This window comes from Mustela lutreola, chromosome 8 (genome assembly GCF_030435805.1).
Source record: "Mustela lutreola isolate mMusLut2 chromosome 8, mMusLut2.pri, whole genome shotgun sequence".
Lineage (NCBI taxonomy): Eukaryota > Metazoa > Chordata > Mammalia > Carnivora > Mustelidae > Mustela > Mustela lutreola.
Window position 1 is genome coordinate 104,254,422 of NC_081297.1, and position 13,690 is coordinate 104,268,111.

Genomic DNA, 13,690 nt, shown 5'->3' on the forward strand with positions numbered 1-13,690 from the left:
TAGTTCTGTCCACCCTTGAAGGCCTTTATGGGGCTCCTCATTGCTAACTACTCCTCAGGAGAGGAAAACGGGAGGCCAGGAGATGGTTGGGAAGAGAAGCTAGCATGGATTTGGAAGCCCGCTGGGGGCCAGGCACAAAGCGTAGAGGCTGACATCATTTGATCTCGTTTCTGCCACTTACTAGGTATGTGAATTCAGAGAACTTATTTATCTCTCTAAGCCCTGGTTTCTTCATCTGTAAAATAGGAATATTTATGTTGTCTACGTTAGATAATAGCTAACGTTTTTTTTAGAGGTTTTTGTACCAGGTACCTTAGTCTGTGCACATGCTGTGTGCACAGAACCCTATGAAGTAGGTACTAGGGATAGAAGAGAAAATTTAAATAAAGCTCTTAGCAAATAAGTGTTCAACAATAGCATTGTTATCATTATAATAACAGAGCTTATTATTATATAGTGTCTTAGAGATATAACATATCTCACTTAATTTTCTCAAAACCCCTATAAAGTCAGTGTCATCCTTCTTATTTTTTGCTCATGAGGAAGCTCAAGGAGGTTAGGTCCCTTGTACATGTTTACTCCGCTGCTAAGAGACAGAGCAGGAGGATTCGAATTCAGGGGTCTGATTTTAAACGTGTTCTCTTTTTCTTTTTCTTTTCTTTTATTTTTTTTTAAGATTTTATTTATTTATTTGACAGGCAGAGATCACAAGTAGGCAGAGAGGCAGGCAGAGAGAGAGGAAGGGAAGCAGGCTCCCTGCTGAGCAGAGAGCCTGATGCGGGGCTCAATTCCAGAACCCTGGGATCATGACCTGAGCCAAAGGCAGAGGCTTTAACCCACTGAGCCACCCAGGCACCCCATGTTCTCTTTTTCTTGTTCAAAAACATTTTTGTCCCAGTTCAAGAGATAGAAACATTGCCTTCTGCTCGTGGCTATAGGATTTCCCATTGTTGTTTATGGCTCTGCCTCACTGGTCTGAGCTGGTTCCCAACAGCTTTATAGAGAAGAGGGAGCAGCATCCCAGGAAACCTGTGCCTGAGGTGGCCAGGGAAGGTATTTGCACAGACGGGTTTAGGCGTTGCTGACCTGATGCAGCCATCTCCAGCTCCTCCTCCAGGGGAGCTCCTGGTGCCCCCACCGGCTACCACCACCACCATCACATTGTCTTGACTAACCCTTGCTCATCTTCCAAGGTTTAGTTTGAGCATCATGTTCTTAGGGAGGCCCGCCCTAAACACTGACCCTCTTTTCATCTCGCCATTCATTCAGCGAATATTTCCAAGGGCCAACTCGATGTCAGGCACTCTTCTAGAAGCTGGAGCACAGTATTGAAACTCCTTGTCCCTGTGATGTTTTCATTCTTGTTTAGATAAGCGTTCCCCACCGCATCCTAAAATTTTCGTTTATAACCTTGTGTGCTTGTGGTTATTTACTTGGAAGAATTTAAATCAATACCATTCATGACCCCAGAGTCCTGGGATCAAGTCCCCCATCAGGCTCCTTGCAAGGCAGGGGCCTACTTCTCCCTCTGCCTGCTGCTCCCCCTACTGGCGCCCCCCCTCTCTCTGAGAAATAATTAATAAATAAAATCTTTAAAAAAGAATTTAAATCAATTCCATTCTTTTCCATTAATTTCCAAATACAAAAAAAGTACAGATTACACGAGATTTTCTCCATTAGTTACGGAGCTTTGCACATAGTGGGTACTCAATAAATATTTGCTAAATGACTGATTTGCAATAGCCACATTAATTCGTCTTTTTTCCAGGAAGCAGTAGCAATGGGCATTCTCAGTACCAATTCCCAGCAGCTCTTTGGGGGCCTTGAGCTCAGGCATCCAGTCTAGGAGCAAGACACAAAGGGTCCATAGTCTAAAAGGGAAGGGCTCCATATTGTGACCTACTTCTTGAAAATGATCCCTCCCCTAGGGATGTGGAGACAGAGGAGTTTTCACACAATGCTAATGCACATATAGATTGGGACAACCATTCTGGCAAGCAATCTTGCAGAATTTGGTCAAATTAAGTATACATACAACCAGGGTTCCAACAATATAGTTCCTGGGTATCCCTCGGATACTCTCACACAGGTCTGTGAGAAGACATATGCAATAATGTTAACTGCAACATTATTTGTGGGTGTCTGTCCATCACTGGAAAGCAAATGGGTAACGTGTTGTGGAGGCAAAGGATTGGCACCTTAGGCAGCAGTCAGGAACAATGATATACACAGAGCAATATGGAATCCAGCAACACACAGCCATACTCATGTTTGGTGGAATAGCCAGAAAACAGAATGAGATGCTTAACATAACCATTTATTAAGTTAGAAATCCATGAACACAAAACATTGCACGTTTTGCAAAAATGCTTGCAATGAAAATATCCACAGTAAATACATTAACATGATTGCCTATAATGAAAGCAGCATGGAAGTTGGGGGAGTAGGGATAAATGGAAATTAATTTGTGTAATTATGGAGTTTATTACATAAATTAATGTATACATCAAATGCATGGACTATCAATGTCACTTGAATAGAAGATTCAAAAGCAAACAAAAAATGTTTTTCAGGGACACCTGGGTGGTTCAGTCGGTTAAGCGTCTGCCTTTGGCTCAGGTCATGATCCCAGGGTCCTGGGATCAATCCCCATATCAGGCTCCTTGTTCAGTGGGGAGTCTGCTTTTCCCTCTGCCTGCTGCTCCCCCTGCTGTGGTCTCTCTCTTTCTCTCTCTGATAAAATGAATAAATAAAAATCTTTTTAAATAAATGTTTTTCAGAGCCTCTGCCCTGTTTATGGCACCACTTGCCAGACTTCTTGTCTGTTGTGTTCATTCCTGATGCCACCTGTAGGTCTTTCAGCTTGCAGAAATACTTTGCTGTGTTTTAAATTTGTTTCTTCTTCTGTGATGGTCACCCTTGCTCAGTTTTCACCGTGGAAGCTGCTTGAGGTCTCTGAGTACCCCGTGAATGCTTCTGTCTGGCTCACAGAGGAATTCGGCACAAGCAGCTTCATGGTAGGAGACTCAGCTGGTTCTCTCCAGAAGTCACTGTGAGAATGACCCATCTCTGTCTTGCTGAAGATGCAAAACCTAGCCTGCTCAGTCATCCAGATGCAGCATCTGGGCAGGGCCTGGTCTCCCTGTCATATAGAAAGGTTGACAAGACTCCCACATTTAGTCTGGATCTTGATGTCATGTTAGTGCACCTATGGTTCTTGGGTTGTATCTGGAGTTTCCTGGACACAGACAGGTGTCTAACGTTCCTTCGTCCACCCCTAGTGCTGTAGTTCCCCATCATGGACATTGTTGTCCTGCCACAGCCCCCAAATCACTATTTCCAGAACTTTGGTTCTCCAGGGCGCAGAGAAGCCGCAGCACGGCATTCTGCTGTTGGGCCCTCCCCGTACCGCACCAGGCAGCCAGGCTTCTCAGGGGCCACACTCGCCAGTGCAAAAGCTGTTGGGTTGAAATAGCCCAGGGAGCACCTAGACTATATATGGGGAGCTCTAAGCCCAGAGCTTGAGAGTACAGCCTGGAAAAGCCAGACTGAGAGAAATGTGGGCTGGATAGAAGGGAGCACGCCATTGTACTGAGTCAGTCTAGCTTGGAACAGAGACAGAGCTCCTTATAGCGGTATCAGGAAGACCCGATGACCCCAGGCACACATTCCCAAATGGCCTCAAATTATGATTTTGGATATTTTGATTTCTGGTATTATCTCCAAAGGTGTACACAGCCAGGCAGTTGGAAGAGGAGGAACTTCACGATACCACTTTAAAGCTCTGGCCAACTGTACTCTACTCTCTACTGTACTGTATTCTCTACTCTGGGATAGTCTGTATACAGGGAGAGTAGACCTTCCCCATGAATCCTGTTTGTTATATACAATTATATAGAATGCTCTTCTTGATGAGAAAAGCAGTAATTTGTTACATGTAAACAATTCTAATAGACTACAAATTTTGGAACCCTCTTTAGTTATTTCTTTTTTAAAAAACATATACATATGGGGCACCTGGGTGGCTCAGCAGGTTAAGCCTCTGCCTTCGGCTCAGGTCATGATCTCAGGGTCCTGGGATCGAGTCCCACGTTGGGCTCTCTGCTCAGCAGGGAGCCTGCTTCCCCCTCTCTCTCTGCCTCCCTCTCTGCCTACTTGTGATCTGTCTGTAAAATAAATAAATAAAAATCTTAAAAAAATATATACATATATGCTAAGAGCTTCAAAAAAAAAATGGAGGTAACTGAACACCTCAACCTCTGAGAAGCCTATGGTAGAGGACCCATCACAGCAGATGTCATGAAGAAAAAAGTGATATCAAAAAAGAAAGAAAGAAAGAAAGAAAGAAAGAAAGAAAGAAAGAAAGAAAGAAAAGAAAAAAGTAGTATCAGAATTAACCAGAGGGTTAAAACTAAAGGAAGAAGATATCCAGCTCTCATTAGCTAGTTCTTGGAGAATTTTTGTTAATGTAAATTATTTTCTGATTAAGAAAATAATACATACTCATTCCTAGAAATTCAGAAAGTACAGAGATATATAAAGATTAAAATTAAGCTGACACCACTCAAAAATTATTTCTGTAAAAATTGTGCTGTTCAGATTTGCTCTATGTGCATGCTTACACACACACACACACACACACACACACACACATGCACTCACACACAAAGCCTACGTATGCACACACGTCTCCCACCGCTATAGAATCAAAGGTCACATAGTCTTTTTCCACTTACTAGTCTATAAACATCTCTTTTCCATGTCTACAAATATATAGCGTATCATTCTAATTCATGGTGTCATACTTCTCATTGTGTAGATATGCCATAATCATTGAATAAAATTCCTATTGATAAATGTTCAGTTCAAATTTATCAGTACTGCAAACTCTCTGGTAATTGACATCCTGTTTGCTTATGTTAACACATTAGTCCAACTATTTCCTTAGGGCAAATTTCTAGGGGTGGGACTTCTACATCAAAGACTTTGGTTTTTATTTTTTAATTTATTTTTTAACTTAAATTCAATTAATTAACATATAATGTATTATTTGTGTCAGGATACAGGTCTGTGGTTCTTCACTCTTAAATAATACCCCATGCTCATTACAACACATGACCCTCTCCAATGTCCATCACCAGTTACCCCATCCTTCCACCCCTTTCTCCAGCCAAGACTTTTAAAAAAGGCTTTTCTACATGTTGCCAAAGTTTTCCTCCAAGAAGTATCCTTCCCCCAGCAAGTTTGCACCGATTTACACAACCATCCGAAGTTCCCCAAACTTTCACCAGTGCTAGAGTATCAGTCTTCTCAATGATCAGTCTTCTTGATCCTTCCCACTCTGCAATCTGCTTCTTCTTTGGAAGCCTGGGCTCCATCACAGGTAGCTTGACCTTTTTCAAGGTTAAGCAGAGCATGGCACTTTATTATTTAAAGAGCTAGCTTCCCAAAGGGACAAATCAACTTTCTCTGTAAGCCAGTAAATGTTCATCCCGGTCTTCAAGGTTGAACTAAATTTTCCTTTAAATGTGTGCCTGGATTTCTGAGTTTTACTGGCAAGGATAGATTAGGCTTATTTCAAAGCTGAGTAAAATTAATGGCCAAGTGAAAGATCATCTGTGGTCAGGGCTGACCTAAACTGGAAAATCATTGTCAGAACACCACTCAATTGCACCCAGGTCACTATCCCTCTGATTTATCTTAGAACTCAAGATATACAAAGTTATTTATGCTCTTGAAAATCTGTCTATAGTTCAGTCACACTATTTATTTTAGGCATTTATCATTTTTTTTGTTAATAATAAAACATCTCACTTAGAGCTAGCAATATTAATAAGTTTCATCAGTTTTTTTATTAAAGTAGTAGTAAGATAATTACAGAAATTATGACATTTAATTTCCCAGAAATAATTTAACCTTATAATTTGTGTTTTTTTCTTCCATTGCTGAATATTCTGAACTATACCTCCACACACACACACAAATACACAACCTAAATACATTTTTTTCTTCCAGGAGTCACTGTCCTCTCTAGAGTTAATTTTGTGTGTCTCATTTTAAAAATGGTTAAAGCAGAGCTCCTAGCTTTGTCCTGCCAGCTCCTGAGACAGAGAAGACATTCCTTAGCTTGGACTTGTCCTATGTCCCTCAAGGATGGTGTCCAGTCCAGGGCTCCGCTGTTCCTCCTGGGACCCAGGTCCCTCTCCTTAGGCTGATTTTTGGCAATAAATTGCAAGTTCTATTCAAACTACTAGTGCTACTGCACATTTTATGGAGTTCCTTAAAAAAGATAAAGTAAATGTGGCCTTGCCCATCCTAGGGTGAGTCTGCTGGATGCCTCGCAGGGCCCGTGCATTGGGGGAAGAAAGGGGGAAAATGGACTGACTGTATGTGATGGCCGAAGGAGGATAAACACGGGAGTTGGTGTTCAGGATTATTTCCTGCACACAAGACCCAGAATTTCAAATGAGGGTCTTAGAGGCTAAGGGCATAGACTTTTGAATTAGGCAAAAATGAATCCAGATCTTAGCAAGCTCTGCCATGTTCCCGCTGTGTGACCTTGACCACGTTATTTTTCTTTTCCAAATCTTAATAATATTATTTACTTTTGGATCATTTTAAGGATTAAATGAGGAAATGTATATAAAGTTCTCAGGATAGCACTCAGTGCAAAAACTTCCCAGTAATGAGAATGTTATCGCTGTTCACTGGGGCGGGGTCATGTTTCCCATCTACTCAATGTGTTATACTTTGAGATAGCGCTGGGCAAAATGTAAGCCCACAGGCCAAGTCCAGTCCATGGTCTGATTTTGTACAGCTTGTGAGCTCAGCATGGTTTTTACATCCAGAAATGCCCGGGAAAAGATCAAAAGAAGAATAATATTTAGTGACATGTAAAAGTGATAAGAAATTCAAATTTCAGTGTCCATAAATGAAATTGTGTCAGAATACAGCCCCAGCAAAGGGTTACATATTATCTAGGGTTACTTCTGTGCTATAAAGTAGACTTATATAGTAGCAATAGTGACCAGAAGGCCTGCAAAGCTGAAAATACTGACTCCCTGGCCCTTTACAGAAAGTTTGCCAGCCCCTCCTTTAGGGAGTAGTTGAGCATATAGCATGTGAGGACTTTTGTCCCTGAGGGGGGCCAAAGAGGGTACCCGTCATCCCCTTACATATGTTTTGTCTCACTCTTGCTAATGGAACCATTTGGTCGAAGCTCTTCCCTGCAACCCAGACGGATCATCCTTAGTGATGGTGTGCTAGTAAATACTTACCAGCCAGCTTTATAGAAGGAGAGGAGCCCTGATATGTACCACTGGCTGATCTGGTTTCAGTAATCACACTGAGGCTGACTTTAAGCTACCAACATGTCATCAGCTGGTGAGAAAAAAAAAAAGAAAGAAAGAAAGAGGGGGGAGGAGTCAAGATGGCGGAGAAGTAGCAGGCCAAGACAGCTTCAGCTAGCAGGAGATCAGATAGATAGCTTATCTAAAGATTGCAAACACCTGAAAATCCATCGGCAGATCGAAGAGAAGAAGAACAGCAATTCTGGAAACAGAAAAACAACCACTTTCTGAAAGGTAGGACCGGCGGAGAAGTGAATCCAAAGCGACGGGAAGATAGACCCCGGGGAGAGGGGCCGGCTCCCGGCAAGCGGCGGAGCAACCGCGCACAAAATCGGGACTTTTAAAAGTCTGTTCCGCTGAGGGACATCGCTCCAGAGGCTAAACCGGGGCGAAGCCCACGCGGGGTCAGCGTGGCCTCAGGTCCCGCAGGGTCACAGAAGGATGGGGGGGTGTCTGAGAGTCGCAGAGCTTGCGGGTATTGGAACGGGAAAGCCAGCTACAGAGACAGAGCCGACAGTAAGCTCGCAGCTTGGGGTGACCTTGAACCGGTCACAGGCTCGGTGAGCTTGGAGCGTGGCCAAGGTCAGGCAGATGGGAGTAACTGGGCGCTGTTCTCTGAGGGTGCACTGAGGAGTGGGGCCCTGGGCTCTCGGCTCCTCCGGGCCGGAGACCAGGAGGCCGCCATTTGTATTCCCGTCCTCCGGAACTCTACGGAAAGCGCTCAGGGAACAAAAGCTCCTGAAAGCAAACCCGAGCGGATTACTCACCCTGGCCCCGGGTAAGGGCGGTGTAATTCCACCTGGGGCAAAGACACTTGAGAATCACTACAACAGGCCCCTCCCCCAGAAGATCAACAAGAAATCCAGCCGAGACCAAGTTCACCTACCAAGGAGTGCGGTTTCAATACCAAGGAGAGCAGCAGAATTCCAGAGGAGGAGAAAGCCAAGTACGGAACTCATGGCTTTTTCCCTGTGATTTTTTTTAGTCTTGCAGTTAATTTAATTTTTTTCTTTTTCATTTTTTTTTTTCTCGCCTTTGGGTAAAATTTTTTTTTAACTGTTACCTTTTTCTTTTTTAACGATTTTTTACTAGTTTATCTAATATATATGTTTCTTCTTTTTTACATTTTTCTTAGGTGTTTTCTTTTTTTTTTAAATTCTTTTCTTTTCTTTTTTCTTTTTTCTTTTTTCTTTTTTTCTTTCTTCCTTTTTGAACCTCTTTTTATCCCCTTTCTCCCCCCTCACGATTTTGGATCTCTTCTAATTTGGTTAAAGCATATTTTCCTGGGGTTGTTGCCACCCTTTTAGTATTTTACTTGCCCCTTCATATACTCTTATCTGGACAAAATGACAAGACGGAAAAATTCAACACAAAAAAAAGAACAAGAGGCAGTACCGAAGGCTAGGGACCTAATCAATACAGACATCGGTAATACGTCAGATCTAGAGTTCAGAATGACAATTCTCAAGGTTCTAGCCGGGCTCGAAAAAGGCATGGAAGATATTAGAGAAACCCTCTTGAGAGATATAAAAGCCCTTTCTGGAGAAATAAAAGAACTAAAATCTAACCAAGTTGAAATCAAAAAAGCTATTAATGAGGTGCAATCAAAAATGGAGGCTCTCACTGCTAGGATAAATGAGGCAGAAGAAAGAATTAGTGATATAGAAGACCAAATGACAGAGAATAAAGAAGCTGAGCAAAAGAGGGACAAACAGCTACTGGACCACGAGGGGAGAATTCGAGAGATAAGTGACACCATAAGATGAAACAACATTAGAATAATTGGGATTCCAGAAGAAGAAGAAAGAGAGAGGGGAGCAGAAGGTATACTAGAGAGAATTATTGGGGAGAATTTCCCCAATATGGCAAAGGGAACGAGCATCAAAATTCAGGAGGTTCAGAGAACGCCCCTCAAAATCAATAAGAATAGGCCCACACCCCGTCACCTAATAGTAAAATTTACAAGTCTCAGTGACAAAGAGAAAATCCTGAAAGCAGCCCGGGAAAAGAAGTCTGTAACATACAATGGTAAAAATATTAGATTGGCAGCTGACTTATCCACAGAGACCTAGCAGGCCAGAAAGAGCTGGCATGATATTTTCAGAGCACTAAACGAGAAAAACATGCAGCCAAGAATACTATATCCAGCTAGGCTATCATTGAAAATAGAAGGAGAGATTAAAAGCTTCCAGGACATACAAAAACTGAAAGAATTTGCAAATACCAAACCAGCTCTACAGGAAATATTGAAAGGGGTCCTCTAAGCAAAGAGAGAGCCTACAAGTGGTAGATCAGAAAGGAACAGAGACCATATACAGTAACAGTCACCTTACAGGCAATACAATGGCACTAAATTCATATCTCTCAATAGTTACCCTGAATGTTAATGGGCTAAATGCCCCTGTCAAAAGACACAGGGTATCAGAATGGATAAAGAAACAAAATCCTTCTATATGTTGCCTCCAAGAAACTCATTTTAAGCCCGAAGACACCTCCAGATTTAAAGTGAGGGGGTGGAAAAGAATTTACCATGCTAATGGACATCAGAAGAAAGCAGGAGTGGCAATCCTTATATCAGATCAATTAGATTTTAAGCTAAAGACTATAATAAGAGATGAGGAAGGACACTATATCATACTCAAAGGGTCTGTCCAACAAGAAGATTTAACAATTTTAAATATCTATGCCCGCAACGTGGGAGCAGCCAACTATATAAACCAATTAATAACAAAATCAAAGAAACACATCAACAATAATACAATAATAGTAGGGGACTTTAACACTCCCCTCACTGAAATGGACAGGCCATCCAAGCAAAAGATCAGCAAGGAAATAAAGGCCTTAAACGACACACTGGACCAGATGGACATCACAGATATATTCAGAATATTTCATCCCAAAGCAACAGAATACACATTCTTCTCTAGTGCACATGGAACATTCTCCAGAATAGATCACATCCTCGGTCCTAAATCAGGACTCAACCTGTATCAAAAGATTGGGATCATTCCCTGCATATTTTCAGACCACAATGCTCTAAAGCTAGAACTCAACCACAAAAGGAAGTTTGCAAAGAAACCAAATACATGGAGACTAAACAGCATCCTTCTAAAGAATGAATGGGTCAACCAGGAAATTAAAGAAGAATTGAAAAAAATCATGGAAACAAATGATAATGAAAATACAATGGTTCAAAATCTGTGGGACACAACAAAGGCAGTCCTGAGAGGAAAATATATAGCAGTACAAGCCTTTCTCAAGAAACAAGAAAGGTCTCAGGTACACAACCTAACCCTACACCTAAAGGAGCTGGAGAAAGAACAAGAAAGAAACCCTAAGCCCAGCAGGAGAAGAGAAGAGAAATCATAAAGATCAGAGCAGAAATCAATGAAATAGAAACCAAAAAATCAATAGAACAAATCAATGAAACTAGGAGCTGGTTCTTTGAAAGAATTAATAAAATTGATAAACCCCTGGCCCGACTTATCAAAAAGAAAAGAGAAAGGACCCAAATAAATAAAATCATGAATGAAAGAGTAGAGATCACAACTAAGACCAAAGAAATACAAACTATTATAAGAACATACTATGAGCAACTCTACGCCAATAAATTTGACAATCTGGAAGAAATGGATGCATTCCTAGAAACATATAAACTACCACAACTGAACCAGGAAGAAATAGAAAGCCTGAACAGACCCATAACCAGTAAGGAGATTGAAACAGTCATTAAAAATCTCCAAACAAACAAAAGCCCAGGGCCAGACGGCTTCCCGGGGGAATTCTACCAAACATTTAAAGAAGAACTAATTCCTATTCTCCTGAAACTGTTCCAAAAAATAGAAATGGAAGGAAAACTTCCAAACTCATTTTATGAGGCCAGCATCACCTTGATCCCAAAACCAGACAAGGATCCCACCAAAAAAGAGAGCTATAGACCGATATCCTTGATGAACACAGATGCGAAAATACTCAACAAAATACTAGCCAATAGGATTCAACAGTACATTAAAAAGATTATTCACCACGACCAAGTGGGATTTATTCCAGGGCTGCAAGGTTGGTTCAACATCCGCAAATCAGTCAATGTGATACAACACATCAATAAAAGAAAGAACAAGAACCATATGATACTCTCAATAGATGCTGAAAAAGCATTTGACAAAGTACAGCATCCCTTCCTGATCAAAACTCTTCAAAGTGTAGGGATAGAGGGCACATACCTCAATATCATCAAAGCCATCTATGAAAAACCCACCGCAAATATCATTCTCAATGGAGAAAAACTGAAAGCTTTTCCGCTAAGGTCAGGAACACGGCAGGGATGTCCATTATCACCACTGCTATTCAACATAGTACTAGAGGTCCTAGCCTCAGCAATCAGACAACAAAAGGAAATTAAAGGCATCCAAATCGGCAAAGAAGAAGTCAAATTATCACTCTTCGCAGATGATATGATACTATATGTGGAAAACCCAAAAGACTCCACTCCAAAACTGCTACAACTTATACAGGAATTCAGTAAAGTGTCAGGATATAAAATCAATGCACAGAAATCAGTTGCATTTCTCTACACCAACAGCAAGACAGAAGAAAGAGAAATTAAGGAGTCAATCCCATTTACAATTGCACCCAAAACCATAAGATACCTAGGAATAAACCTAACCAAAGAGGCACAGAATCTATACTCAGAAAACTATAAAGTACTCATGAAAGAAATTGAGGAAGACACAAAGAAATGGAAAAATGTTCCATGCTCCTGGATTGGAAGAATAAATATTGTGAAAATGTCTATGCTACCTAAAGCAATCTACACATTTAATGCAATTCCTATCAAAGTACCATCCATCTTTTTCAAAGAAATGGAACAAATAATGCTAAAATTTATATGGAACCAGAAAAGACCTCGAATAGTCAAAGGGATATTGAAAAAGAAAGCCAACGTTGGTGGCATCACAATTCCGGACTTCAAGCTCTATTACAAAGCTGTCATCATCAAGACAGCATGGTACTGGCACAAAAACAGACACATAGATCAATGGAACAGAATAGAGAGCCCAGAAATAGACACTCAACTCTATGGTCAACTAATCTTCGACAAAGCAGGAAAGAATGTCCAATGGAAAAAAGACAGCCTCTTCAATAAATGGTGCTGGGAAAATTGGACAGCCACATGCAGAAAAATGAAATTGGACCATTTCCTTATACCACACACAAAAATAGACTCAAAATGGATGAAGGACCTCAATGTGCGAAAGGAATCCATCCAAATCCTTGAGGAGAACACAGGCAGCAACCTCTTCGACCTCTGCCGCAGCAACATCTTCCTAGGAACAATGCAAAAGGCAAGGGAAGCAAGGGAAAAAATGAACTATTGGGATTTCATCAAGATCAAAAGCTTTTGCACAGCAAAGGAAACAGTTAACAAAATCAAAAGACAACTGACAGAATGGGAGAAGATATTTGCAAACGACATATCAGATAAAGGACTAGTGTCCAGAATCTATAAAGAACTTAGCAAACTCAACACCCAAAGAACAAATAATCCAATCAAGAAATGGGCAGAGGACATGAACAGACATTTCTGCAAAGAAGACATCCAGATGGCCAACAGACACATGAAAAAGTGCTCCATATCCCTCGGCATCAGGGAAATACAAATCAAAACCACAATGAGATATCACCTCACACCAGTCAGAATGGCTAAAATCAACAAGTCAGGAAATGACAGATGCTGGCGAGGATGCAGAGAAAGGGGAACCCTCCTACACTGTTGGTGGGAATGCAAGCTGGTGCAGCCACTCTGGAAAACAGCATGGAGGTTCCTCAAAATGTTGAAAATAGAACTGCCCTATGACCCAGCAATTGCACTATTGGGTATTTACCCTAAAGATACAAACGTAGTGATCCAAAGGGGCACGTGCACCCGAATGTTTATAGCAGCAATGTCCACAATAGCCAAACTATGGAAAGAACCTAGATGTCCATCAACAGATGAATGGATCAAGAAGATGTGGTATATATACACAACGGAATACTATGCAGCCATCAAAAGAAATGAAATCTTGCCGTTTGCAACAACATGGATGGAACTAGAGCGTATCATGCTTAGCGAAATAAGTCAAGCAGAGAAAGACAACTATCATATGATCTCCCTGATATGAGGAAGTGGTGATGCAACATGGGGGCTTAAGTGGGTAGGAGAAGAATAAATGAAACAAGATGGGATTGGGAGGGAGACAAACCGTAAGTGACTCTTAATCTCACAAAACAAACTGAGGGTTGCTGGGGGGAGGGTGTTTGGGAGAAGGGGGTGGGATTATGGACATTGGGGAGGATAT

The 13,690-nt window shown here is 41.4% G+C and overlaps 1 long non-coding RNA gene across 1 annotated transcript in view; it reads right to left on the bottom strand.

The window, feature by feature from the left end:
* Positions 1–4,172: 4,172 nt before the first annotated feature.
* LOC131839158 (uncharacterized) overlaps positions 4,173–13,690 on the bottom strand; it is a 90,529-nt gene continuing 81,011 nt past the window's right edge. Inside the window, exons 5-6 of the long non-coding RNA XR_009356831.1 lie at positions 7,278–7,380; positions 4,173–5,393 (exon numbers count right to left, since the gene is read on the bottom strand). This is a non-coding gene — a long non-coding RNA (uncharacterized LOC131839158). The remainder of the gene's footprint in view (positions 5,394–7,277; positions 7,381–13,690) is intronic.